The following is a 27,836-nucleotide window of genomic DNA, read 5'->3' as shown; positions in this document are numbered from 1 at the left end:
TTCCCCAGGGGAGAAGAGTGATAATCTAGCCATTTATCTTGTCTGTAGGTTTACCACCACTGTGCTCAGGCAGAGGTGTTTAAATATAAAAATGAGGTAAGGCACAATCTTTCCAGACTATGTGCTATTAATGCCAGGTTGGGGGTAAGGAGAATGAAAGGGGAGCATCTGGGATTATGGTCCCCTCTGTTGCTGTTTTATGTCTCAAGTGGCCTTGGAGTAAGGGGATGTTCATGAGGGCACTAAGGGGCATCTCTTTGTAATTGAGAGCAGGCCAAAGCTGCATGGCCACTGGTACCTATGGAGCAGCTGTCTACATGCAGCTAGACTGCTGATTTTCTGGGAGGCAGGAGAGGCCCATTAGAAACATGAAGGGGAGGTTTAATTCCACAACAAGATGTGTACAAATGTATGCCTCCCATCAAAACCCATGCAGTAGCTTCCAAAGTTAATTAAAAGCTAATTTTCTAATGAGGTGGTAACACTGGCAACAACACACTATCAGTATGGGAGCTACAGCCGCAGCCGGTGAGGGAGCAGGCAGCCTCCCTCTTACCGGATGGAACATCCTACCTGCATCCATTAATTAACCTCCAGCTGCATTGCTGTACTACCAGACACTAGTATAGGCTGTCGCGGAAATCATCAATTGCTTTGGCTTTGCCAAGATAGTGTTGATACTTATTATGCAGCAGGCTATTCTGTAGCCATAACATCACAGGCAGAAATCCATTCTGGGAAATATTAAATCTAGGGGCAGTGCCATGGACACTCTTTTCTGTCAAGTGCCAGGGGCACTTTAATCCTTCAGGCAATTGCTAATTGTAAGCCAGACTTGCAATTAGCCTTAATAAACAGAGCAAAAGTGCCTTAAATTAACTACACTTATGTTGGTTTTGCCTCTTGTTTTGATTCCAAACACATAGCCAAACAAGATGACTCTTGGTCATTATCCTAATGATATGGGTCTCCTGGCCATAGTCAGAGTGTGCCAGACACCTGTGGCCATTCCTTGGCATTCCTCACAGAAAATGTGTAATGGTGTCAGGCAAATAGATTCTGAGTATCCGCACGCTAAGGGGCAAGAACATTACATGGAATCTCAGATTTTTTTTTTGATAGTTAGGGCATACTATTTTATGTTAGCATATTAGTTACTTTTCTCCTGTCCATGACCAAATATAGATATAAGGCAATATGAGAAGACCATCAAGGATGGTGGAACTGGCCCCAGGGGCTCCTGCTCAAACTACGGTACCAAGCAAGGACAGTGCATGCAGTAAACTTAGACCCCTCCTTCATATCTAGCCAATGGATAGCACATTCTCCACAATTGTGTGGAGAGTGGAGACTGACTCTGACATGAACTCTGGTGTCCCCTATTTGACCAGTCCTCCTTGGTGGGGCGTCCTGGTGACACCCAGAGGAAAAGTAAGCCGGCTACCAGGATGAGACCTGACAAGCTGTGAACATATCGTAGGGGAGGAGGTCCTCTTCTGTCATAGACCTAGGGGAGGGGAATAGGGTAGGGGAGGGAGGGAGGGGAAGATAAAAGTGAGGGGATAACAATTGAGATGTAATCTGAATAAACTACTTAAATAATAAAAAAAAATTTTTTTAAAGGGGTAAAGGCAGGTGGAGTCATTCTGCCTTTTCCTCAGACCTTAACATATCTGAGAAACCTATTGGAAGTTGCCAGCCAATTTGAGGGTAAGTTTTCATCTTCAGGTCTCCGTCTATGAAAATCACTTCATAGATGCATCCCAAATTGCATCTGCTAGTTTATTTTAAACCAGACAGGTTGACAATCCAATCATCAAAATCATTAAACAATGTGAAAATTTCAGTGTAACTATAAGGTATCCTAAGGCATTTCCGTGAGTTGTTTAATGGTCAAAAGCAGGCAGAGAAATAAACTCTGAATATTTCATTACTATGAAAAGGTTCTTATTACCAGCTCAATAGAAGAGTCTAATTTAAATAATTTGTTCATTGTGGAAAATAGTACAGTTAGGTCATTTTAACTGCTCTTCATCTGTAGCCTTACAGTATACTTAGCATCCAATTTTCTCTTTCTTATGTCTCTTTTCTTAGGTGGAAAGCAGCAGTAATCGATAACTGAAATTCTCTCCTGTGAAAATCATAAATATGCTTAAGGTATACAAGACAAGGGGAGAGAACAACATTTGAGAGAAGCTGCCGGGATTGCCATCCCAAAATATAATGAATGAAGTCAATATAACTTTCTTCAGAAGAGGCAGAATTGCATGTTCTGTGAAACTGAGGGCGACACTGTTGGCATGTCAACAGTAAGACAAGTCTCAGAAACTTGTCATGGAGGAAAGAGATAGAAAAGTAAACACAAATAAAGTAATTTCCAGTTGTGATGGATGCACTCTGTGTAGGAGTGGATAGTTCCCAGTTTAGAACTAGAACAAGTATTATGAAACAAATTTATCCAGGGAGGCATCTTTAAATAGGTCATGGACCAAATCAAGAAGAAGCAGAGTTACACCACAAAGGTCAACTGAGAAGGCACAGCTTTATTTCTGCAATGGTATCATAATAAGTAGATTAAACATTTTTTTTCAACATATGGCTACTAAGAATTTAGAATCATTTAATGACTATTCACTAAGCACCTATTATATGCAGGCTAAGTGCTAAAAAACGGGATTTTAGAAACCAACACCACACCTGCTGAGGAGCTGGCATTCTCATCATTAAAAAACATGTCAACAGCTGGGCATGGTGGCACACACCTTTAATCCCAGCACTTGGGAGGCAGAGGCAGGCGGATAGCTGTGAGTTCGAGGCCAGCCTGGTTGACAAAGTGAGTCCAGGACAGCTAACGCTAACACAGAGAGACCCTATCTTTCTAACCCCCCGTCCCCCCAAAAAACCATGTCAACAAACAATGAAATAAATTCTATTTAGTAGATCTTTTGTTTTGAAATTGTGTGTGTGTGTGTGTGTGTGTGTGTGTGTGTGTGTGTGTGTGGTGTGCACATGAGTGCATATGTCTGCAGGGCAAGAGGACTATCTGTAGCTCAAATTACAGTCAACTGTGAGGCACCATTGAAGAGCACTATGCTCTCTTAAGCACTGAGTAACCTTTTTGCCCCTGATAAACATACTTTAAAGCACCCCTAAGTTTTAAATGATACACAGATCCTCAAATGGACAGATAATACAAAGACAGTTGTGGTTTTAAAAGGTAGGCAGTAATTAGGGCACATGACCCTGGCCTCCTATTTGCTCAGGAAGGGTGATATGAAACATGTTTGAGACCCTAAAACAAAAATTACTAAAACTAAATTATTAATATTAATTAAATCACCTTAATAAAAATTTTAGTATCCTGATAAAGATGAAAATGTAAATATTTCTAGCAATGGAGTTTTAATTGGAATTTGGTCCAGAAAGAACTGTGAATGCCAGCTTATAAACTTCTGGCTTATGTGGCCTTTGGAAGAGGAATTACTGCAAGGAGATGAATGTCCAGAGATTTCAGGGACATTTGCTAATTGTCCCTAACATTTTTAAAAAAATAAAAGAAAAAGAAAATAACCCTAAATCATCAATTTAGGAGCCATATACCTCCGGAGGGAACTTTCTAGTAGATTCCAAAGTACGTATATATTAAAGAACACATACCACCCCTAAATAAGGAATTGGGAACTTCTAAATTATACTATCAAAGGTTGCTGGGCCCTGAGTGGATTGCAGTGTCTAAATACTGCTAAGGATGCATATCAAAGAGCCTAGTTTTCACCAAGATAAGAGGAAGGGCAGAGAAAGGCAGTTTGCCCTGTCAGGTAAAGATCCCATGATTTTTCTGCATTCCCACAAAACGAAAGTGATTTTTCAGATAGAAAACGTACAGTGAAGAATAAGTAGAAATTGAACATTGGTGCAAAAAATACGCAGAAGACTGGAGCCGACATAGCTCAGCTGCACTTACATTTTCTAGTACTCCCAATAGTCCTCACGTAGGCCGTTCTGAAGTGTTCATCACTCCACTCAGATATCCTTAAGAAAGTCATGAAGAATTGTCATTTTTATTTCAAAGTAATGGAAGACTACATGAGGGTAAATGTGCCTGAAATTCAAACCCATATTAGAGAGTGGACTTCAAGTTAGTATCTGGCATGCACCCTGCAAATGTCACATAGGCTAAAAACCAAGGGTTTTCAATCACGGACACTTCTGGACCAAATTCTGATTAAAACACTGTTGCTAGAAATATTCCCATTTTCATCCTCCTTAGGATAGTGAAATTTTTATTAAGAAAATTTAATTGGTATAAATAATTTAATTTTAGTAATTTTATTTTAGGATTTCATACACATTTTACACCCATCCTGTTCAAATCTTCAGGGAAGACTTGAAACAGAGACTACATGGGCTTTAGGAGATGACTCTGTGAATAAAACACTAGCGGAAGAAGCATGAATACCTAGGTTCAAATGCACACGACCCACAGAAAGTCATGTGTGTCCATGTATACCAGTGTTCCAGTACTGCAAAAGGGAGTCACAAGGAGCATCGCCGAGTGTTCATTAACCAGATTCCCATGCGTTGATGAGCTCCTGTTTCAGATTATAGACCCAGTAGGTGTAGAATAGGGGAAGAAACCTGACATCAGCTTCTGGCCTCTGTAGCACATGCAAGGTCACACACAGCACATGCAATGTACAGGAGAGCATGTTTATGCAAAAGAGTAGGGCACTATATGCTAAAAACTTATCCCAGACTCATTATTTTTCTTTTTAATTTAGTATAATTTATTCACAGTATATCCTGATTGTTATCACTCACTTGTATCTTCCCGTTCCCACCCTCCCTCCATCTTCCGCCTTATTCCCTACCCCAAGACCTCTGGCAGAAGGGGCCCTCATGCCCCACCATATGACCACAACCTATCAGGTCTCATCTGGATAGCCTACTTCCTCTTACTCTGTATACCCACTGAGCCTCCCCACCAAGGGGGAAGTGATCAAATCCAGAGCATCAGAGTTCATGTCAGAGGCACTCCCTGTCTCCCCACAGCCTTGGAGAATGAGCTGTCTATTGGCTACATCTGAACAGAGGGTCTAGGTTTACTGCATGCATCACTGTGCTTGGTTGGTGCAACAGTTTGTGCATGCCCCCTGGGTCCAGATCCACTGGCTGTGGGATTCTGAACCCTCTGCGTCCTTCCAACCCCCATTCTTCCTTACCACTCTCACCTGGAGTCCAATAGCAATTTACAACAACTGTCCCAATCCCCCACTATGTGGAGTCTCTCAGAGGACATCCATGTTGGGTTAATATCCACTTATAAGTGAGTATATAATATTCCTGTCTTTCTGGGACTGGGTTACCTCACTCAAGATGATCTTTCTCATTCTATCCATTTGCCTGCAGATTTCAAGATGTCCTTATTTTTGGTAGCTGAGTAGTATTCCTTTGTGTAAATGTACCAGAGTTTCCTTATCTATTCTTTGCTTGAGGGACATCTAGGTTGTTCCCAGATTCTAGCTATTATGAACAAGGCTGCTATGAACATACTTGAACAAATGTCCTGTTTTGGGTATATGTCCAGGAGTGGTACAGCTGGGTCTTGAGGTAGGCCTATTCCAAATTTTCTGAGAAAGCACTAGATTGATTTCCAAAGTAGTTGTACAAGTTTGCACTCCCATCAGCAGTGGAGAAGTGTTCCTCTTTCTCCACATCCTTGCCCGCATGTACTGTCACTTGAGTTTTTTTGGTTTTTGTTTTTTGTTTTTTTAATCTTAGCCATTCTGACAGGTGTAAGATGGAATCTCAGAGTTGTTTTGATTTGCATTTCCCTGATGGCTAAGGACATTGAACATTTCTTTAAGTGTTGCTCAGCCAGGCTCACTTTTAAAAAAAAATCTTTAAAAGTTAATTATTAAATTAAATAATTTTATTATAATTTATTCACATTGCATTCTCATTGTTATTCCTTTGCTCTTATATTCTAGTTCACACCCTCTCTCCCTCTTCCCCCCATTAACCTCCCCTAGGCCTCTGATTGGGGAGGGCTCCTCCCCCACCACTTGATCATAGTCCCTCAGGTCTCATCTGGATAGCTTGCATCCCCTTCCTCTGTGTACCCCCAAGGCCACCCCACCAAGGGGCAGTGATGAAATCATAGTCACCAGATTTCATGTCAGAGGAAGACCCTCTGTCCCCACTCCCCATCCCCATTCCCTTGAAGCCTGAGCTGTCCATCAGCTACATCTGCACAGGGTCTTGATAGTCTGCATGCATTGTGCTTGGTTGGTGCATTAGTTTTGCCAGCACTCGGGAGGCAGAGGTAAGTGGATCTCCGTGAGTTCAAGACCATCCTGGTCTACAGAGTGAGTTCCAGGACAGCCAGAGTTGTTACACAGAGAAACCTGTCTCCAAAAACCATAGATAAATAAATAAATAAATAGACAGGCTCACTTTTTAAAGCTAATTTTTCTCACTTTCCTCCAAGTGGCCAGCACTGACCTGTGAAGATGGTTCGCTACTCTCTTGACCCAGAAAACCCTACAAAACCATGGCAATCAAGAGGTTCAAATCCTTTAACAACACCTGGGAAACTGCCCAAACCATCCGGGATGTGCATAGTCAAAAAGCCACCAAGTGTCTAAGATGTCATTTTAAAGAAGCAAAGTGTGCAGTTTGGGCGGTATATTGGTACAATCAGGAGTTTTAGAAGACTTTATCTAACTATCCTACCTTATCATTTTATAGAATCATATCTATCTGCCGCACATAATATATATATTCTTGTGATAAAAGTAGACTAGTGATTGACATAACCATGATTTGATCAGCTAACAATTAACTTGTATAACTTATTTATCCTAAACAGCCTGTAATAGCACTTTCAGAGTATTGGAGGTAAACCTTGTATTATAATTGAGTTATTTGGGTACAATACCTCATATCAGAGTATATATGTGTGTGTGTGTGTGTGTGTGTGTGAAGAATAAACTTACACTTGAATTCTATACCACTGTTTCTAAACAATTAAACTTATTTTGCATCTATATACAAAATAAAAATGTTTTATTATTTTAAAGATTCACTGACAATGAGACAGGTTAACTCCTTGGAACATGCAGCCTACCTCAAAGAGGATGATGAGCATCAAATAACCTCTTTATGGAGATGGCTTTAAATGTGGCAAACAAGCCACTGGGCAAAAATGTCCTCATTTCTACCACAGACAGAATTCTGCCTGAGAAGGGGCAAGCTTGGATGCAGGCAGAGTCAACGACAGCCAAACTCCGCCAAGACAGGGTAAGCAAGTTCTCAATAGTTCCTGCCTCACAAATATGGATGTCAGATATATTGGGTCAAAAAGCTGAAGAAGATGCTCCAACATCTTAGAGAGTTTGGATTCAGGTAGAAAACTGTCTCTGTCATCTTTTCATTTGAAAAGCTACTAACATGCATTCCTGGCATACTCAGGTATTCAAATTATTCCTTCTCAAGACTCTGATGAAGTTGAGGACCAGATAGCTTAGTTTTACAATGAAGCTTAATTGTTTAGGGGTTAAGATGTTTTTAGGTCTAGATAGATGTTTTGAGTTGATAATGACAAGATGTGATGGAGATTGATTTACAGTCAGAATTTTAGATGCACCAAGATAGGAAAGATGTTTTCTTCAAGGCTGTCCAATACAAATAGCTGAAACACTAAGAATGTAACATTTATATAATTCCTGATTGTGTTATGGTTATTCTTGCTATAGGTAGTTTATTGTATATAAGTGGAATAATATAAATGTACATGTTAAAAAAAAAACGTTGGGACCCAGTTAAGAAATGGGGCTCAGAATTAAACAGAGAATTCATAATAGAGGAATATTGAATGGCTGAGGAACACTTAAAGAAATGCTCACCATCTTTAGTCATCAGAGAAACGCAAATCAAAATGACTCTGAGATTCCATCTTACATCAATCAGAATGGCCAAGATGAAAAACTCAAGTGACAGCACAGGATGTGGGGAAAGGAGAACATTTCCTCATTGCTGGTGGGAGTGCATACTTGTATAACCACTTTGGAAATCTATCTGGTGCTATCTCAGAAAACTGGGAATAGGGCTTCCGCAAGACCCAGCTATCACACTCCTTGGGATATACCCAGAAGATAATCCACCACACAAGAAGGACATATGCTCAACCATGATCATAGCAGCCTTATTTATAACAGCCAGAACCTGGAAACAGCCTAAATTCCCCTCAAAGAATGGATAAGGAAACTGTGGTATAATTAGGATATTAAGTTCATAAGAATTAGAAGGGTCTGTTTTAGTCACTAATGTATGTGCCCAAACCTCGGTCATATTACAAAGTAAGCCCTCAGTAGATAATAAACATGAGTATATGCTTCAGTGAATGGCCCTGAACTTAGCTGCATATGATTTCACTAATTGGAGTCTGTATTATAAAGAATGAGAGGAAGAAGAGGAAGAAAGAAAGAAGGAGGAGGAAGAAGAAGAAGCTATGAAGTTGAAAGGAAAATGGGGCCAGGGATCCAGGAGGAATGAAGTGGAGGAGGTGGTGGGAGGTAGATATTTAAATAAGTTATATTCATACTTAAAATTTCCAATACTTTTTTAAAAGAGTACCTATATATTTAACATGTCTTTAATTCAGGTACTAAAAACCTTCTGACCTCAAAAAAAGAAGAAGAAGAAGAAGAAGAAGAAGAAGAAGAAGAAGAAGAAGAAGAAGAAGAAGAAGAAGAAGAAACCGTGGTATATATACACTATGGAATACTACTCAGCTATCAGCTATTAAAAACAAGGAAATCCTGAAATTTGCAGGCAAATGAATGGAACTAGAAATGATCATCCTGAGTGAGTTAACTCAGAAGCAGAAAGACTCACATGGTATATACTCACTTATAATTGGACACTAGCCCAAAAGGGATGTCCCATGAAAGTCTTCACTTACAAGGAGATTGAGATAGATGCGGGAACCTCCTATTGAGACTCTAGGTGAGAGAAGTATGGGAGAATGGGGAAATAGAAGAGTCCAGAGGGTCCTAGAAACCTATAAGAAGAACATCATGACGCGCCGATCTGGACCCAGGGGGCTCTGCTCAAACTACTATACCTACCAAGGACAATATATACAGTACCCATTGAACCCCTACTCAGATTTAGCCAATGGACAGGACATTATCCACAGTTGTGTCCAGAGCAGGGACTGACTCTGACATGAACTCTGGTGCCCCATATTTGACCACTTCACCATAGTGGGGAGGCCTAGTGGCACTCAGAGAAAGAATAAGCAGGCTACCAAGATGAGACCTGATAGGCTGTGACCATATGGTGGGGGAGGAGGTCCCCTTCAGTCACAGACCTAGGGAAGAGGAATAGGGTGAGAGAGGGAGGGAAGGAGGAACAGGAGGAGACAAGCAAGGGGATAACAATTGAAATGTAGTCTGACTAAATTATAAAAAAAAAAAAAAAAAACAACCTTGGGAGGAAAAATGCTGAATTTTTGCTGCACATGCTTAAAAATGTAGAGAGTAATGCTGAATTTAAGGGTTTCAGTGTAAATTCTCTAGTCATTGAACATATCCAGGTGACCAAGGCACCTAAGATGTGCATAATTTACAGCGCTCATAGCAGGATTAACCCCTACAGGACTCTGCCTGCCACACTGAGAAGACCCTCACTGAAAAGGGACAGATTTTTCCAAAGCCAGAAGAGGAGTTGTTCTCAATTAATGTACCATAGGAATGCAGGGAACACTGCATACCATGGGCTATTTACACGTTCCCTATTAGGTGATATATAGGAGTTTCCCTACTACAACATGGACTACAACACGACCTTAGATGCTACATAACAATTAAAGTAGAGAAGACTAACAGCTTCGTCTCTGCCGCTCAAGGAAAGCAGAGAAACTGAAGCCGAGAAGGTGTTTGTGTAAGGCTCACTCTGAACTAAGACATTCTCATTTTGGAAACCAGGACTCCTACCTCTGAGAAGATGACGCTGAGAAGATTCCTTCGCATAACTAAGCGGGAGTAATGATGCTAATCACAGGCATTCTGGAGGCTCAGAGAAGGCAATGCATTTAAAGTGCTTCCTGATGGGCTAGAGGGGCAAAGCCTTCCGTGAATGATAGCTGCTTGTGCTATTATCATTTTTAGCTAATTAAATTTGGAGGTTTTGGAAGTGGCAAGCCCACACAAAGCTCATGGAAAGGGGGCTAGTACAATGGCATAATAAATTTTAAACTGTTAAGAGAAATTATCATATGAGAAAGCCCTAATCTCACATGTTAATATAATGCTCCATTAAAATCTTATTAATAATCATTAATGTTAATTTTATTTCAGGGTGAGCTCTGCCAAGGTAGTCAGAGAACAGCAAAATCATACATAATAAATGTCTAAAACATTGTAAAAACATGTATTAATGCACATATAAATGGCTTGCCAAAAGTAATGGAAGACAGTAACTCTTATATGAATACTTCAAGTGTGCTTTTACATTATAGTGGTCAGCCATTTAGAATTATAAGCATATATATATACCCACATATATATACATATATATATATTTCCATGTAAATATGGGTGGGGTCTCCTGATCTTTGAGATGTTCTGTGAATAGTTTCTCTGACCTTATTTTGAAAATGCATTGCATAATTTGGGATACTTATTCAAACAGCATTGCCTACTGACTTACTCTGATATCAGAATATTAGCTAGTTGAATTTGGTTTGGGTTTTTTTTTTTTTTTTTGGGTACATTATAAAGAAATAAAGAAATGGCCTTCTTGCACAATGGATAGCTCATTGGACTTTTAATGAATATAAACCTATATAGGCTACAGCCACTGCAATATAGTAAAGGATGAATTAGACATGAAGCCAGTCCATGGAGAAGTAGAAAGCTGCATGCATGACTCTAATAGTTGCCGGACACTTTTACTTAAGGAAAGGTGGTGTTGATATACCCTGTGGGGGAAAAGAAACCATCATTAGTGGGCCAGCCGTGAAAATGGGAAAGCACTGGAAAGTAGAAACAGAATGAGTACAGAGAAGAAATGTGTAGGTGACCTTTGTCAAATCCAAGTGGATTGGAATAAGGAGTTCATGCATATGAAATAATTAGGGGGAAAGAGGATAATATCTTGGACTTAGCTTTGAGGACCATTGTGACTTAGATGCAGAGACAAAGAAGAATTAACATAGAAAACTGAAGAGAATCAGGAACGTGAGCAGAAGCAATGGTGTGGCAGGAGCCACAAGGAAGGGCTTCAGACAGAAGGTGGTGTCCACACTACGAAATGCCATAAACAGGCAAGGCAACAAATCAGGACAGTAAGTGAAAACGTGGGAACACCTGGCAAAACCAGTCAATCAAACTGGACATCCCAAAGCTTATAACTAACCTCAGGTAGCACCGATGTGGAGGAGATGTGATGACAGAAATGAAACTGCAATAAGAGAAGAGTGAATTACAGATGACAAGGACAAAGCATGCACTTGGAGGAATCCTGCATGCAATGCTTCCTCCTGCACTGGGTTCAGAGAAGCCAGTATTCAGGACCTGGCAGAAGAAGTATGCAGAGAAGAAGAGACAGCAAGTGTGGGAAGACAGATGCGGAAGACACTGCATATGCAGCCAGGAGAAGGGATCCAGCAGGAGAGCTGTGTTGCTGCAGGAGGTGTGTCTTTGTTGAGTGAAAGGAGACAAGAGAGCAATGGATTTTGTACATATTCTTGAGCTGAGATTATTTACTAGGTCAATGTGGGGTTTTTCTTTTTAGTCTAAATGCAAGTTATTTTTAGATCATATACAGGATATTTTCCTTAAACAAACAGACAAACAAAACACCAGACAAAAACCCCAAAGTCTCTACTCCAAGTAAAACACAATTTAAAAAATTTTAAAAAGCTCATAATGACTTTAGTCCCATTTGTCTTAGGTCCTGTTTCTGTCTGGGGGATAAGCAGCATCCAGTCACAGTAGCAAGTGACATATCCAAAGCAACTGGCCATTTTGTTAATATTTTCCCTTAAATAAAATGCCAGCTGGAGTCACACCATGCTCAGAGTAGTCCAGGAGAGGTACTGTGCCATCTCAACTCAAGTTTTCACCAACCAGTAAGAACTCTAGTTTCTAAAGTTTAGAAACAGTATGCTTTGATCTGCTTTGCAGCCTCTATCACAAAAGGAGTTATTCTTCTTAGTTTCTTTTTCTACAATTTTGTCTTTAAGGGTTCTTTCAGTAGTATTTGACATAATAAGTCTCTTCTGTGGGACTGTTTTCTTGTAAGTAATACCAGTCCTTGATGTTTAGGAAGCTAAGGATCTGGAGCTTCAGTAGAGGAGTTACTATCAATGAGCAAATCATCAATATTAACCCTGTGTCCTACTATATTGCCAGCCACCTTGGGGCCCAGCCCATCCGCAATGACCCTGGGTTTCTTTTTTATTTTTATTAATTTGTTTTTGTAACATCTCAATGGTTATCCCATCCCTTGTATCCTCCCATTCTTCCCTCCCTCCCATTTTCCCCTTATTCCCCTCCCCTATGACTGTGACTGAGGGGGACTTCCTCCCCCTTTATATGCTCATAGGGTATCAAGTCTCTTCTTGGTAGCCTGCTATCCTTCCTCTGAGTGCCACCAGGTCTCCCCCTCCAGGGGACATGGTCAAATATGAGGCAACAGAGTATGTGTGAAAGTCAGACCCCACTCTCCACTCAACTGTCGGGAATGTCCTGTCCATTGGCTAGATCTGGGGAGGGGTTTGAAGTTTACTGCATGTTTTGTCCTTGGCTGGTGCCATAGTTTGAGCGGGAAAGAAAGAGATGCCTATAAACATATAAGAGGCCTACAGAACACCAAATAGAATAGAACAGAAAAGATGACCCTGGGTTTTGCAGATGATGTTTAACAGTTCTTTATGGCTGTTGAGGATGAAGACAACCAGAGGAAGAAGGGGGGGGGTTCTATCTTGGGACACCAATGTGAGTCAGTTCAGATAGAGATATGGCGGGGGTAGGATGGACAGAAGCATGGGAGAGGGGAGTGGGAAAGTTACTTCAATGACTTCTAAGATAAGTTAGCTCATCTTAAGGTTTCCAAAATTATTTTCTGTTCATTTACTAAATTACACTACAGCCTGTGCATTATAATCTATGTGGCCAACTTTAAAAATTTTTTAAAAATCTTATAATACTTCACAATAAGATTGGAATTAACAGTAAATTATTTTTATCACCAAAGACAAATATGTTATATTCAGTTGGGAGCACAAAGGCCCTTGTGCCCACAAATCACTAGGAAAACCAGGAATGTTAATCACACAGGGTTGTCTCCTCAGTGGAGGAAATAAATACTTGTTTTTCCACTCAGAAACCTGAGCATGGACGTTCTTAATGACCTGGTGACCTTTGTTATCTGCAGAGCCAGACTTTACCAAATCCCTCAGAATGTTTATCCCAAACTCTCATTTCCAAGACCTTTATCTTTAGTTCTTAGTTAACAGAACCCATCCTTATGGGCAGGGTTACATGGACTTTATATAGCTTGCTGACCTCTATGCTGACTCAGTCAGACACTACACCAGGTGCTAGGCTCTTAAACTATGGAACCCACCTTAATGGTCACATGTACTTCAAGTTGGGCTTTGAAGTAACTGTGCTTCTTTGTCTACCCAATATTGTATTACACAAGAAACCTTCATATATAGATATAGATATATAGATACATATATATATATATATGAATACATATATGTAATTGTACTGCATTAAAATGTGCTTACAATAAACTGTCTGGTGTCAGATTCCTGAGAAGTTTGAACCGGCACTTACTAAAACTGGCTGAGCTGAGCTTTCCTTCTTGCTTCTTCGTGGTTTATGTCCCTGCCAACCATGATGCTCACAAGGAACCCCCACAATTTTGTTTGAAATTAATAAGAGTAGGAATGCCTAAAAAGATGCTGGAAACTAATCTGTGACCAAAAGGAGAGGGCTGTGCATTCTCCACATTGAGTAGCTTCTGCTTGTTGAAGTATTGTCTTTGATCAGGTCACAGGATAGAAGCTAAATGTGCATTTGTCCCTGTTTTGTGGCCAGCTTGCCCTGGCCTCCTCCTCTTAGGCTTCTCCACCTTACTAGTTTTCATTTGACACTGATGGACATGAAGGGCTCTGCTCATCCTCATTTTTCCATGGGACTAATTTCAATTTTATGAAGTAAAATGTCACCCTTTATGACTCCTAGATTTTTTATTTCCATCTTTGATGTCTCCTCAAACATTGAGTGTTTTATTCCACATAACTATTGTAAATGTATAATAAATACTTTTGAATACCCATGTGCTAGGCATGAGCTTTAGCACTTTACATATTTTATTGTTAGGCAGAAAACATGATAGAGCACATAAACAGAAGTGTGGGAATAGGCCATACAGTTTTAAGTTAGGAAGACTAGAAATAGACAAGATGATTAATAACTAAACTATGTATACTGTCCAAAAGTGATGGTTTTAAGGGGTGAGGAAATGGTCAAGAGATTTGAGGGTTTAGGAGAAGGATAAAACATTGGGTTAAAATTTCGTAGAGTGTTTTCTGTGCACCTGGTTGAGGAGGTGCTATTTGAATAAATATTAGGGAGATCTGAGAACGCAGAGTAGGAGTCCAAAGGCTCTGTGAGGAGAGAGACTCATTAGTTTAAATTCACTGATATATTCCCAGCTATTAACAGTGCCTTGCACTTCAGAGAAACCCAGTACTTGTAGAGTGAATGAATAAGTAATGTAACAATATCATTTGCGAATTTCTACCTACATTTATACATCTTCCCTTTGAAGATGAAAAAAAATATATGGATTTTCCTGTAGTTATAGGCAGAGGACAAGGAACAAATAAATTGAAATTTTGTATGCCTAAGAATACAGCTTATAGTATAGATAGATACCTATCTAAAAGAAAATTACCAAATAAGACCACAGATTCTATATGCATAATATTTGTCTTAATTTTTTATTGTTTTTTTTATTTTAAATAAAGCACATAATAGTATACTAAAGAAAGATAAATATACATACATGCATGACCTAAACCTGTGACATTTGCTGAATTTATCTAAACTTTTGAGAGGGGGTCAAGATGGTCTGTGTACATTAAAGATTTGCCTTGGGATCTTATTATAATTTTTGCTTCGGTAGACAGACTCTAATTGTGGTGTACCTCCACAAGCCATAATTTAATGAACCTGGAGCTTCATTTCTAGCACCAAAGAAGACAAGGAACCTGGAGCTCAAAAACACTGTTGTGTTTCATTAACTGTTCTTAACTGTTGGTGTGGAAAAGAACGTGACTTGTCTTTGACAGATGATGAAAGGCAGGCGACATCATTAGTGTCCATCACATGGCTTCTGACACCTACTGGCAAGAGGGCCTCTGTTTGCTCATGATCACAAGGAAAATCTTGCCACAGATTGATGTGAAATTGCTGTTTAACTCGGGGCTCAGATTGAGCCATGAAGCTAGGGTGGTTCCGGCTCCAACCTTAAAAACCTTCTCCAATTTTCAATCATTTGAGCTCCACATTACAGGATGCTTCAAGGAACAGCAATGCTCACAAAGGAAGAAGGTTCCATAAAATGCTCTATTAGAATTTCAGAAAGAACCATCTCTCAAACTGCTCATTACTAGAAACAACCTGATGCCAGGCAATTTATGATTATTAAAACATATAATTTGCATTTAAATTAAGTGAATTAATAAATACTAGAGATTAAAATAATACATCATATTTTCTTATTGTTTGCTGCTTTAATTTTCACAAAATTACAATAAGGAATAAAATGCATGAGATTTTATTTTTATTATTATTATTTTATTAACTGAAAAGCATTGAGAAAATATAAATTGGAAAAATTAGTTTTCATTATTTCCAGGTTTGTCAGGAGAATATAAACTTATGTGCATTCTTTTCCTTACAGATTCCGTTAAAGAATCTTTAAAGAGTTAGATTATATTAAATTTGTTTTACAAAACAGTTCTCAGTACGTATATATTTAAGAAACTTTTAAAAGAGCATGTAATATAAGCAACCCAAATAAATCGTTTTAATTTTTTATATAAAATAGTTCTCTTATAGCAGTAGTAGTCTTCATAAATAATTTACTGAGAAAGATACACATGAGATATATCAAATAATATTAAAATCAGTACTTTGAGGCCTCTTCCTCAATCAAATGTATAGAAAAGGTTAAAATTTTAAATGAAACAAACTTATAAGAAAAATGCCAAGGCAATTTTATTGTATATAGTTATCTCTTTGAAAAAATAAAAATCTGTTTCTTTTGGAATTATGGGTCTAAGAATAGTACCCCAGTGGCCCCAAATCTCCCCTCAAACCCCATCCATGCCTCACACTGATACTAGAAAAATTATGACACCAATGAAGCTTTAGAAAAAAACAAAAAACAAGGTGTACCAATCTTTTCCTATCCCCCTGCAGCCACACTCTGCTGGCTACTGCTATAGCAGGGACTTAACTCTTCCTATGAGTTAAAACAACACTTTACAAAGCTTACAGGATAAGAAAATTGAAAATACTTTAGGTGGTTCTTGTCTACAAAAACAACAAACAAAAAAGTGTCTAAAACAGTCTCTCAAGACTAATTATAGTATCATGGTTTGAAGATTAGATACACAATAAGAAGGTAGGTAAGTAGTAGATGAAAGTTGCCATGAACCAGAATAAAATTGTAAATGACCCAAATGGAATAAAGGCACAATAGAATCTCTCTATTTATCAATCAATCAATCTGTCTATCTATCTATCATCTATCTGTCTATATATCTACCTATCATCTGGTCTCTCTCTCTCTCTCTCTCTCTCTCTCTCTCTCTCTCTCTCTCTCTGTGTGTGTGTGTGTGTGTGTGTGTGTGTGTGTGTGTGTGTGTAAAACAAAAGAAAAGAGAGATTTTTAAAATCCTTCTCAGAAAAAGTTAAAATATACCCTACCTAAGATATAATGAAAATATTACAGTGAAAATTCAGTGGGTGAATTTTGTAGAAAATAATCAAAGTAATAAAAGTGAGATAAAATATAATAGTTTTGTCTTAGTCTGCTTTATATTGCAGTGATAAGAACACTAAGCAAAAGCAAGTCGGGGAGGCAAGGCTTTATTTGGTTTTCAAGTCTTGATCACAGTCCATCATTGTGGGAACCCTGATAAAAGCCAGGTTAGGAATTCAAAAAACCTTATTAGCTAGTAAAGCATCAATAAATGGAGAAACATCATGTGACATGAATGGATATAGAATCCTGGATGAAAAATGTGAAGAACTGAAGCTAGCCATTTTCAAATGCTAGCCTTTTTCAAAGTATAAGTGGCTTTTTAACTCATATGTTTCAAGAAAAAAATCATGTTAAGTCAAATGGCAAATCCCAAACTATGTTCCATATGAAAGACTCCCCTGATACAGAGCGATTTTAAAAGGCCGGTTTCTGAACACTTTGGAGAAAGGACGCTCAACCTGTGATAGGGGAGACAGGAGAGGGGGAAGGGAGATAAATAGATGACAGATAATAGAAGGACACTAAGATAGCAAGATGATAGATAATTATAGGCAGATAGAGAACATATAGGTGATAGATAGATAGATAGATAGATAGATAGATAGATAGATAGATAGATGGATGGATGATAGGTGCATGGCAGATTATTCTCACATTAAAGAAATCCTTATGATTTAATGGAATGGCTCAGCAATTTTAGAAATAAGAGTGACTCCATCTTATACCTGTCAGGATGTCTAAGAACATTAACAAAAATGACAGTTCATGCTGGCAAAAGTATCGTGTAAGGGGAGTGGAAACTTATACAGCCACTATGGAGATCAGTATGAAGGTTCCTCAGCTTTACCATTCCTGGCATATAACCAAAAACACCTCATCCTACCACAAGGACACTTGCTCAGTTAGGTTTATAGGAGCTTTACTCATGGTAAGCAGAACCTGAAAACGTCCTAGAAACCTCTCAACTGAAGAATGTATAAAGAAAATGTGGTACATTTACGCAATAAAGTATTACTCAGCTGTTAGGAAACGTGAAATCATGAAATTTGGTGGCAAATGAGAGAAACTAGAAAAACTCATCCCTAGTGAGGCAGCCTAGACACAGAAAGGAAACATGATCTATACCCACTGATAAGTGGGTATTAGCTGCTAAGTAAAGGATAATAACAATGCAATCCACAGACCCAGAGAAGTTACAATAGGAGGAGAGGTGTAGGGGGGAAGAATGGCTCTCCCGTGAACGGAAAATAAATTCTGTGGGTGGACTGAGGCAGACTGAGATGGGAACAGGAGGGATCGGGTGCAGGAGGGAGGAATGGGGAGAGTATGGGAAATGAAGACTGGAAGAGGTAAGCATTTAGGGTGTGAGGCAGAAGCTTAGCATAGTGGAAAGCTCCTGAAACCTATGGGTGTGGCCCTAGTGAAGGCTCCTAGTCATGGAGGATTTGGAGCCTGGACAAGCCATTTTCTGTAACTAGGCTAAGCTCCCAGTCATGGGACTGGGACACTGATTCAGCTGCAAAACCTTTGACATACAACTTGTCCTCCATGCCAGATGCACTCGGACAATGGTGGCACAAAGCTTTTGGAAGTGGCCAATCAATGACTAGTCTAACTTGAAGCCTAAGTTATGAGAGAGAGATACCATGCCTGACACTGCCTGGATGGCCAGAATCCGGAAGCTAGATGCCTCACAGACCTAGGGTAGAAGACTAGCAAAGGGGGAGAAATACAATGAAATAAGATGTTTTTAGGTCAAGATAGAGGTTTTAAGTTAATAATGATGCGATATGTTAGATATTGAGTTATATTCAGAAGTTTAGACTCACCAAGTTAGAAAAGATGTTTTATCAAAGCTGCCAAGTACAAATAGCCAAGACAGTATGAATGTAACATTTATAATATTCCTGATTATTTTGAGGTTCTTCTTGCTGTAGGTACTTTACTGTATATATGTGTAGTAACATAAATATATATGTAATTTTTTTCTCCTCTGGTAGTATGCATAGGACTTTATTGCTTGAGATCCTGGTGTTTGGAATTACACTATAATTTTGAATCATTTCTGAAATACCTGAGAAAATACTATCACCATTTTCTAATATGTGTTTATATGAAGTTATTTTTAGTACTGATAATTTTAAAGTAAAAATATTAATCAATTCTGAAAGGCATTGAAAATTATTTTCTGTAGAATCATGTATTTATTCATTTCATGTTATAACTAATCATGTTCATTTATTAGTATACAGATTTGTTTTAATCTTTAAAAAATATAAAAAGAAAAGAAATAATTTCAAATGGTATTCTGTTATACTTACAGATCAGTGCCTAGTCCAATTGTCAACAGAGAGGGTTCAACCAGCAGATTCAAATTTCCACACCCATAGAATCAACTAACCTGGGCTCATAGGTCCTCACAAAAACTGAACTAGCAACCACTGAGCCTCCACAGATCTATTCATACATGCTGTGATTGTTTACATTGGGGTTTTTGCTGGACTCTTAACCATAGGAGTGGGAGTGTCTCTGACTCATTTGCCTGTACATGGGACCCTTTTCCTCCCACTGGCTTGCCTTGTCCAGCCTTGATATGAGAGTTTGTGCCTAGTTTAATGTCCCTCGTTATGCTGTTTTCAGTTGATATTCCTGGGAGGCTTGTTCTTTTCCGAAGGGAAATGGAGGAACAGTAGATCTGGGGAAGAGGGAGGTGCTGCAGGAGAATGGGATTGAAGGAGAGGCTGTGGCCAGGATACATTGTATGAGAGAAGAGTCAAGACAAAGAAAAAGGAAAGTAAACATGACCAATATTAGTGTTATTGTTTCACATTATCTTCATACCATTCTCTTTTCTTCCACGGAAAATAAACATCTATTGCCAAAGAAAGCAACCAAAAATCTACCAACCCCCCTTAAGGGACATGGAGTGTCTTCCCTTAAGGTTTCTTCCAGATGATTTGGGATGGATAATGACTTCGTAGAGTTCCAAATAAAATTGGGGAAATGGTTAAATAAACTAGGAATAGCATTTGTGGTCCAGATTCTAAATGTTGAGCAATTATAGGCTTAATTAGAATCCTGTGTGGGACAGTCTGAAACGCTGGGCCAATTAGGATTGTACAGGTGGTTCCTCATCTAATTTTTCATGTGCCTTAATAAACAGGATTGTATACTTGCAAATCCTTACAGAATCAACAGTAAGACTAAATAAAAACATATAAATATTTTGTAACCTATAATATAAATATCTATAAATGTAATCATCTAAATGTATTTCATCTAAATGTAATTCATCTAAAACTGTTCAGGTCACAGTCCAATCCATGTTTCATGGTGGTGACTGGTAGATTTATAACAGACTAACATAAGTAAAACATGACTATTTCAGGCAGTAATACCTGCCACAGAAAACAATCAAAAACAGGAAAAGTGGATAAGAACCCCCTAAATAAAATAAATGGCATTTGTATTTTTAAGCACATTAGGCTTCACAAGACAACAGTTGTATCAACACTTGCAGCCTCTTTCACAACCAAGTAAGAGAGAACCAAGTTAAAGTCTATGCTAGAAGTACTGAAGGTACTAACTCAATGTGAGCTGATGAGAAAAATCAAACAGCACTGAAGTTGGAAATGGACAAAGTTACCATTTATGTGAACACAATGCAATATGATTAGACAAAATTCCAGCATCTTTATAGCAATTACTAGAATATTAGAATTAATACATTCTTAGTATTACTATATGAACAGGATTAATATGCAAAGATTCTTTGTATTTCTGCACAGTAATAAAAATAAATTTTAAATGCTTTCATGAAAATGAGATGAGAGCTTGGTGGGGATAGGAGGTTAGTTGGGCAGTTGTGTGGGATGGGCATGAAGGAGGACGGGTGGATGAGTGTGACCAGAATGCATTGGACACGTGTGAAATTGCCAATAAATAAGTTAATTTAAAATGGCCAGGATGCTATAAATACTAAAAGATATCCAAGAATATCTCTGACAAAAAACACTCATGAAAAATTTCAGCATATACTTATGTGACTGCTTTAATGAAATGGACAAAATAAATTAAAATAGCATGTTCCCTGGGCTATTTGGGTTGTGTTAAAACAGGCAACTTTTCTCTTGTTGATTTAATAAAATCACATTAAAATTGTTAGACCACATCAGAGAAAGAGAGCAACCATTTCTAATGTTGGGAGGTCACACAGTCTCTTCTGCAGTAAAGGCTGTATAGAGACCTTCTATTCTCCAGACGATTGAACAGTGATGTTTCGGAAATGGACCCCAGATTAAACACATGCCTGATGAGTCAGACTGCAGTCCCTCCCCTACATTGTTCAGGATATTTCAAGAGTTCTCACAGGATCCTGGGATAGAAAGCAGACAGCGCCCAGTAAAAAATCTGGGGTAGGCAGGGGGAATAAAAGACTGCCCCTGGGTGATAGTGAGCAAATCAAAGCCAAGCAAGAAAGCCGGGTCAAGAAGAGAATATGTCTGGTTATCAAGACAGACACCACTGAGAATATAAGGATAGTATTTAATCTAGTTGGGTGGGGTACCCATAACTGCACCAGCTTCTGGAAGACTTTAAAGATTTACTTATAAGAAAAAAGAAACATTCAGAGGAAAATATGTGCATGGCTCTGGAGGGAAAAAAAACCTTGCTCTGAGCTTCCTTTGCCTCCATGTTCCAGTGACAGCCGCATTTTTTGTGTGTGTGTGTGTGCAGTGCCAGCCTGAGTGATGGAGAAGGTCAGAGTGAACCGATTTGTCTGTATTTGCTGCCTGGTTACCAGAGCTGCCTGCTCTTCTGGCAAAGTGAGCACTGTTGCCGTTGATCACCCTTCATTGCCTTCAACAACACAGTCCACATGCTCCAGTATGACTCTACCCAGGGAAAGTTCAACTGCCCAGGCAAGACTGAAAACGAGAAGGTTATTGATAACAGGAAGCCCATCACACTCTTCCAGGAGCGAAATCCCATTAACATCAAATGGGGTGATGCTGGTGCTGAGTATGCTGCAGAATCTACTGGGGTCTTCACCACCATGGAGAAGGCTGGGGCTCACTTGAAGGATGGGTCCAAAAGGGTCATCATCTCCACCCCTCCTGTCGATGCCCCCATGTTTGTGAAGGGTGTGAACTATGAAAAGTTTTAAAGATTCCCCTCAAAGCTTCCTGCACTAACAACTGCTTAGCCCTCCTGGCCAAGGTCATCCAGGACAACTTTGACGTCGTGGAAGGATTCATGATCATAGACCATGCCATCACTGTTATCCAGAACACTGTGGATGGCCCCGCTGGAAAGTTGTGGCGTGATGGCCATGGGGCTGCCCAGAACATGATCCCTGCATCCACTGGTGCTGCCAAGGCTATGGGCAAGGTCATCCCAGAGCTGAATAGAAAGCTCCCTGGCATGGCCTCCCATGTTACTACCCCCACTGTGTCTGTCATGGATCTGACATGCTGATGGGAGAACCTGCCAAGTATAATGACATCAGGACTGTGGTGAAGCGGGAACTCAGGGGCCCACTAAAGGGCAACCTGGGCTACACTGAGAACTAGGTTGTCTCTTGTGACTTTAACAGTGCCTCCCACTTTTGATGCTGGGGCTGGCATTGCTCTCAATGACAACCTTGTAAAGCCATTTCCTGGTACGACAATGAATATGGCTACAGCAACAGGGGGGTGGACCTCATGGCCTACATGGCTTCCAAGGAGTAAGAAGCCCTGGACCATCCACCCCAGCAAGGACACCCAAGAGACAGGCCCTCAGCTGCTGAGGAGTCCCTGTCCCAACTCAGGCCCCGACACTGAGCATCTCCCACACACTTCCCTTCACAGACTCCCAGGATAATGGGAGGGGCCCAGGAGCCCTACTCTCTTGAACACCATCAATAAAGGTCACTGTACCCACAAGAAGGGGAGAGAGAGAGAGAGAGAGAGAGAGAGGGAGGGAGGGAGGGAGGAAGGAAGGAAGGAAAGAAGGAAGGAAGCAAAGAAACAAAGAAGAAAGTTTACTTTGATCTCAGTAATTACTAAAGTAATGCCTGAGCATTTCGTCACCTTAAACTTTTTTTTTTTTTAAATCAACCAACACCTCAAAGAAAGGGATACTGTAACACACAAATCCAATTCTATTTTTAGAAATATCAACATGTCAACAATACTTATTTCTATTTATTTTTCATTATGTGTCTGTGTGTGAAGATGTACACATGCATGCATGTGCCCACACAAGTCAGGAGCATTTGACTCCTGCATATGGGATTACAAATTATTGTGAATCACTTAATTTGGGTGCTGGGAACTGATATCAGGTTCTCCGAAAGAGCTGCACATGCTCTAAACTACAGAACTGTCTCCTCAGCCTCCAAAGTTTTAAATGGAAAAATATGAACAGAGTTTTTACAAAGATAAAATGTAAATAAGGGGGCCGGGTGTGGTGGCGCACGCCTTTAATCCCAGCACTTGGGAGGCAGAGGCAGGCAGATTGCTGTGAGTTCGAGGCCAGCCTGGTCTACAAAGTGAGTCCAGAATAGCCAAGGCTACACAGAGAAACCCTGTCTCAAAAAACCAAAAAAGAAAAAAAAATGTAAATAAGTAGAAATGTATAATAAAACCAATTTAACTTCAAGACCAATAAATAAAAATTTGCAAAAATTATATTTTATATTTCAACTGGTAAAACATGAATCAGGAAATAATAAATATTGACATGTTGGGCATTAAACATATGGGTATGTTTATTTTAAAAATAATTCTTTTAATATCATATGTACATATATACATACATAACCATTTGATAATAAATTAAAATTTAATATTAGACATATGTGTTAGTGGTAAAGAGTTCACAGAGGAAGGTCCAAAGGGCTTTCTAAGAATCAAGCACATATTTTTAATATTTATCATTTGGTTACAGGTTTAGTTATCTTGTCTCACACCTACAACAAAATACCCAACAAAAGCAAGGGCTTATTTTGACTTAACCCATCCCGGAAGTGCAGGCTATCATCTCAAGGAAGATACTATCATAGCAGGGAAGTGTTGGTACAGGAAGTGGCTAGTCACACTGTGTCCGCAGTCAGGAAACAAACTGTGATAAAGGCCTATGCTCAGCTGGATTACTCCCCTTGGGGGCCCACACCATTCAGTCTTCCCATCACAGGGAACCTAATCTGGAAACGCATTACACACAGGCCTAGAGGTTCCTTCCTACTGTCGTTCTAAATGCCACCAAGTTGACAGTCAAGACTCCCTTTAAGTTGTGCTCGGACGCTTTCTTCAAAGCTGTTCTGGGAGCTGACCTGTTCAGATGAGCAGCAGCAGCTGAAGCACGTGGTGAGTAACATGAAGGATGCGGGATGTCAGTATCCAGCATGCTGAGAGGAATGAATCCTGTCAGCTCTGATCCAGCATCAGTGACTGGTTCTGCTGTTCTGAAAATACATAATTTCTCACACGCATTATATAAGCCTAGAATTATAAATGTGTGAGGTATGCATGATGCACAGAACAATAAGGCCACAGACAGAGTTCTGCCTAAAAATGGGCAAGCTTGGATGCAGGCAGAGTTGACAGTCCAACTCTGTCAAGCCAGGATGGGCCAGTTCTCAATAGTTCCTCCCACACAAATATGTCTGTCAGATATACAGGGCCAGAAGGCTAAAGATGAGGCTCCAATGTTATAGAGTTTTGAGTGACTGTTCAGGCAGCAAACTGTCTCTGTCATTTTTTTTCCATTTTGGAAGCTGCCAACCTGTACTTCCTGTTTACTCAGGTAATTAATTTTATTCCTTCTCAAGCCTTTAATAGGGTTGATGATCTGATAGTTTAGTCTTACAATTAAGCTGAGTTATGTAGGGGTTAAGACATTTTAGGTCTAGGTAGATGTTTTAAGTTGATAGAGATTAGATAGGATAGATATTGATTTACATCCAGAATTTTAGACTCATCAAGATAGAAAAGATGTTTTCTTCAGGGTTGCCAAATAGAATTAGCCAAAACACTGTGAATGTAGCATTAATGTAATTCCTGATAGTCTCGTTGTTCTTCTTGCTGTATGTTGTTTATTGCATATATGTGTAATAATATAAATGTATATGTAAAAATAAATTAATTAATTAAAAATTAAAGACTCCCTTAAAAGCTACAGATACATAAACGTTCTTCATAGTGAACAATATTTTGTTAATAAAAATCTGAATACAAATAAGTAAATAAATCTGAATAATAGAATGTAGAGCTATTTAAAGAAAACTTCAAGAGTTAAAATTTTGTCATGGAGTCTAAAATTTGTCTTAAAAGTCTAAAATTTCTTGAAAAAAATTTACTTAATTGACAAAATAAATATTTTAAAGTCTCCACTCCACTCCTCTATGAATAAAACAAAACAAAGTAAGGTTACAATATCATAAGATATTTGCACAGCAATCATCTATACATGGCACCCTCACTGTCTCTCTGTCCATCTGTGCCATCTTTAGTACAGGGTTCAAGTTCGACAACTAACATAAAATTAGGAATGCCTATGCTTAACAAACTGCCTTTCATGAAAGAACTGGAAAGGGTCATCTTATGCATTCCAATTTCCACTCAAGAGTCATTAGGAATCTGATCTTTATGCTCTGTAGTGTTTTGCTTCTGAAAAAGTGATGAATGATGCTGACTTAGAGGCATCTGCACACACAGAGCAGGCATTTGCACAAAGAATTACCTGCAGCTCACCTCCGCTCTAGCAGTGACGTACTATTGGCCCCATTCTCGGGAAAGCAGCACAGTGCTCAGGCCGTCAAAGGCACAGTGTGTCTCACAGGTCAGGAGCACTGAGAACTGAAGATCCAGCAGGAAAGCCAAGGGTTATTTGAGAAAAACAGTTACAAAATAGGTAACTTGTGTGAAATATATACAAGATTTCAGTGAGAGTTGCCTCACTTGGCTTCAGGTGAGAGGGAAAAATCCCCAAGGAATCCTGGGAACTGATTAGTCTTAAACGATGCACATATAGGTGGCATATGCCAGGGTGGACTAGAGAAATCATTTTAAGGCAAGTAGTAAAAGACGAGTGTGCACAAAGGATATGAGTAGGCTTCCAGGCCTTCAGCACCGTTCATACGGTTTATTCTAGATATCAGATGGAATGGATTGGACACCAGAAAAACCTTTGTGCTCTTTTGTTGATTTTTCCCATCTATTCTCATACCATCCCATCGTTTTATTATTTTTCCCCTTTTCCTCTTTGATGAAAACATTGGCTGCTGTCAAAATTACTTGTCATGAAAGAAAGAGTATGTGGATTTTCTCCTTTTAATATCATCCATTTTTCCTGAGCACACAAAGCACACTGAATGGAATTCAGAAAACAAACAGTAAAGAGTTTGTGTGTAAATAAGAAATGATTTTGTCACTGTGAAGACATAACCGTTTCAGCTCTAGTGCTGATCCTGAGGACTCATGAGGGCTGAGAAGACATAGTTAATACCTAATAGATACTTAATAACAGTTAAGTGACTGAAAGGCAATGAAAAAAAGGGAACATACATAGTAGATGTTTGGACTTCTAAGCAGCTCAATGAGACACTGCCCACCTAGCACTCTCTAAAGAGTAGAGATGGAGGATTTTCCTTACTACAATGAAGTGTACCAATCTTAACTTGTACACAGAGATCAACAGCCCTTACTTCTTGCTAAATACCCTTCCTATGCATTTAAACACACATATAGAAAGAGACACATATTTAAACAAAATAGAGTTGTATGTCATGTATCCATTCTCTGATCACTGAGTCAAATACTTACCACTTTAAGGATTACCCCATGCTTGCTTTATGGGCTAACATGGCTTATTTGAGCTAGGCATTTACATTGCTGATAGTACTTTGGGTATTATAAACAGAGCTGTGGCCAATATGTTTAGCCCATTTCTGAACACTAGTGGTGTAATCACCTTGCAATGCATGTATAAAGTACATATAGCACTTAAAGCTTTAAGGTACACTGTGAAAGAGCCTTCCAGAAAACATGATCAATTATCACTCTCAGGCAGTGTGAAAGACACTGTTTCTTCAGAGCCTTAATTACGTTCAAGCCTGAAATGTAAAGGAGTATTTAATGTGTGCTTACCTAAGAGTATTTACATTATGATTTTTAACTCATAAATCAATGTATAGAAATAATTTCCCACTAAAAGATTTTAAATATGTCTGTGTTTTCTCCTCATAACTTATATTATTTCATTTTCCATACACTATAAATTTAATCAGAAATTAATTTAGTAATAAGCCATGGTATACAGGCATGTTCTAATTTGTAAAGGACACTGAATTTTAAAAATACATTTAATGATCATCTCTTCATCATTATTATATATTGTTCATTAAATATATATGTAGTTTTAGATCTCTTACTACATAAAACATCTTTTGTCCTGATGATCTATTTTTCCTAACTATAAATATATACTATATTTCATTATAATGTTATACTATATATTAATATTTTACACATTAAATTTATATATACTGAAAATATATTAATAGTGTACATATTAAGTTTCTCTGTACTCTGAAGACTATTCATGTCGGTACAACTGGGTCTCTCCATCCAGGATGACTTTGGGTTTCTTTTGTATAGAAGCTTCCTCATGTTCCTGTGTAGAGTTTTTATTTTTTAAAGATTATTCATTATATTTACTCATTTTTTGCTTATGGGCCATAATTTAAGTTGACATTAAGAAAGACACAT

At 38.9% G+C, this 27,836-nt stretch overlaps 1 pseudogene; it reads left to right on the top strand.

Annotated features, from left to right (window-relative positions):
- The first annotated feature begins 21,833 nt into the window (after positions 1-21,833).
- LOC127198027 (glyceraldehyde-3-phosphate dehydrogenase-like) lies at positions 21,834-22,947 on the top strand (annotated as a pseudogene).
- The last annotated feature ends 4,889 nt before the right edge of the window (positions 22,948-27,836 follow it).

Source organism: Acomys russatus, chromosome 2 (genome assembly GCF_903995435.1).
Source record: "Acomys russatus chromosome 2, mAcoRus1.1, whole genome shotgun sequence".
Lineage (NCBI taxonomy): Eukaryota > Metazoa > Chordata > Mammalia > Rodentia > Muridae > Acomys > Acomys russatus.
This window is presented reverse-complemented; position numbering and strand designations above follow the sequence as displayed.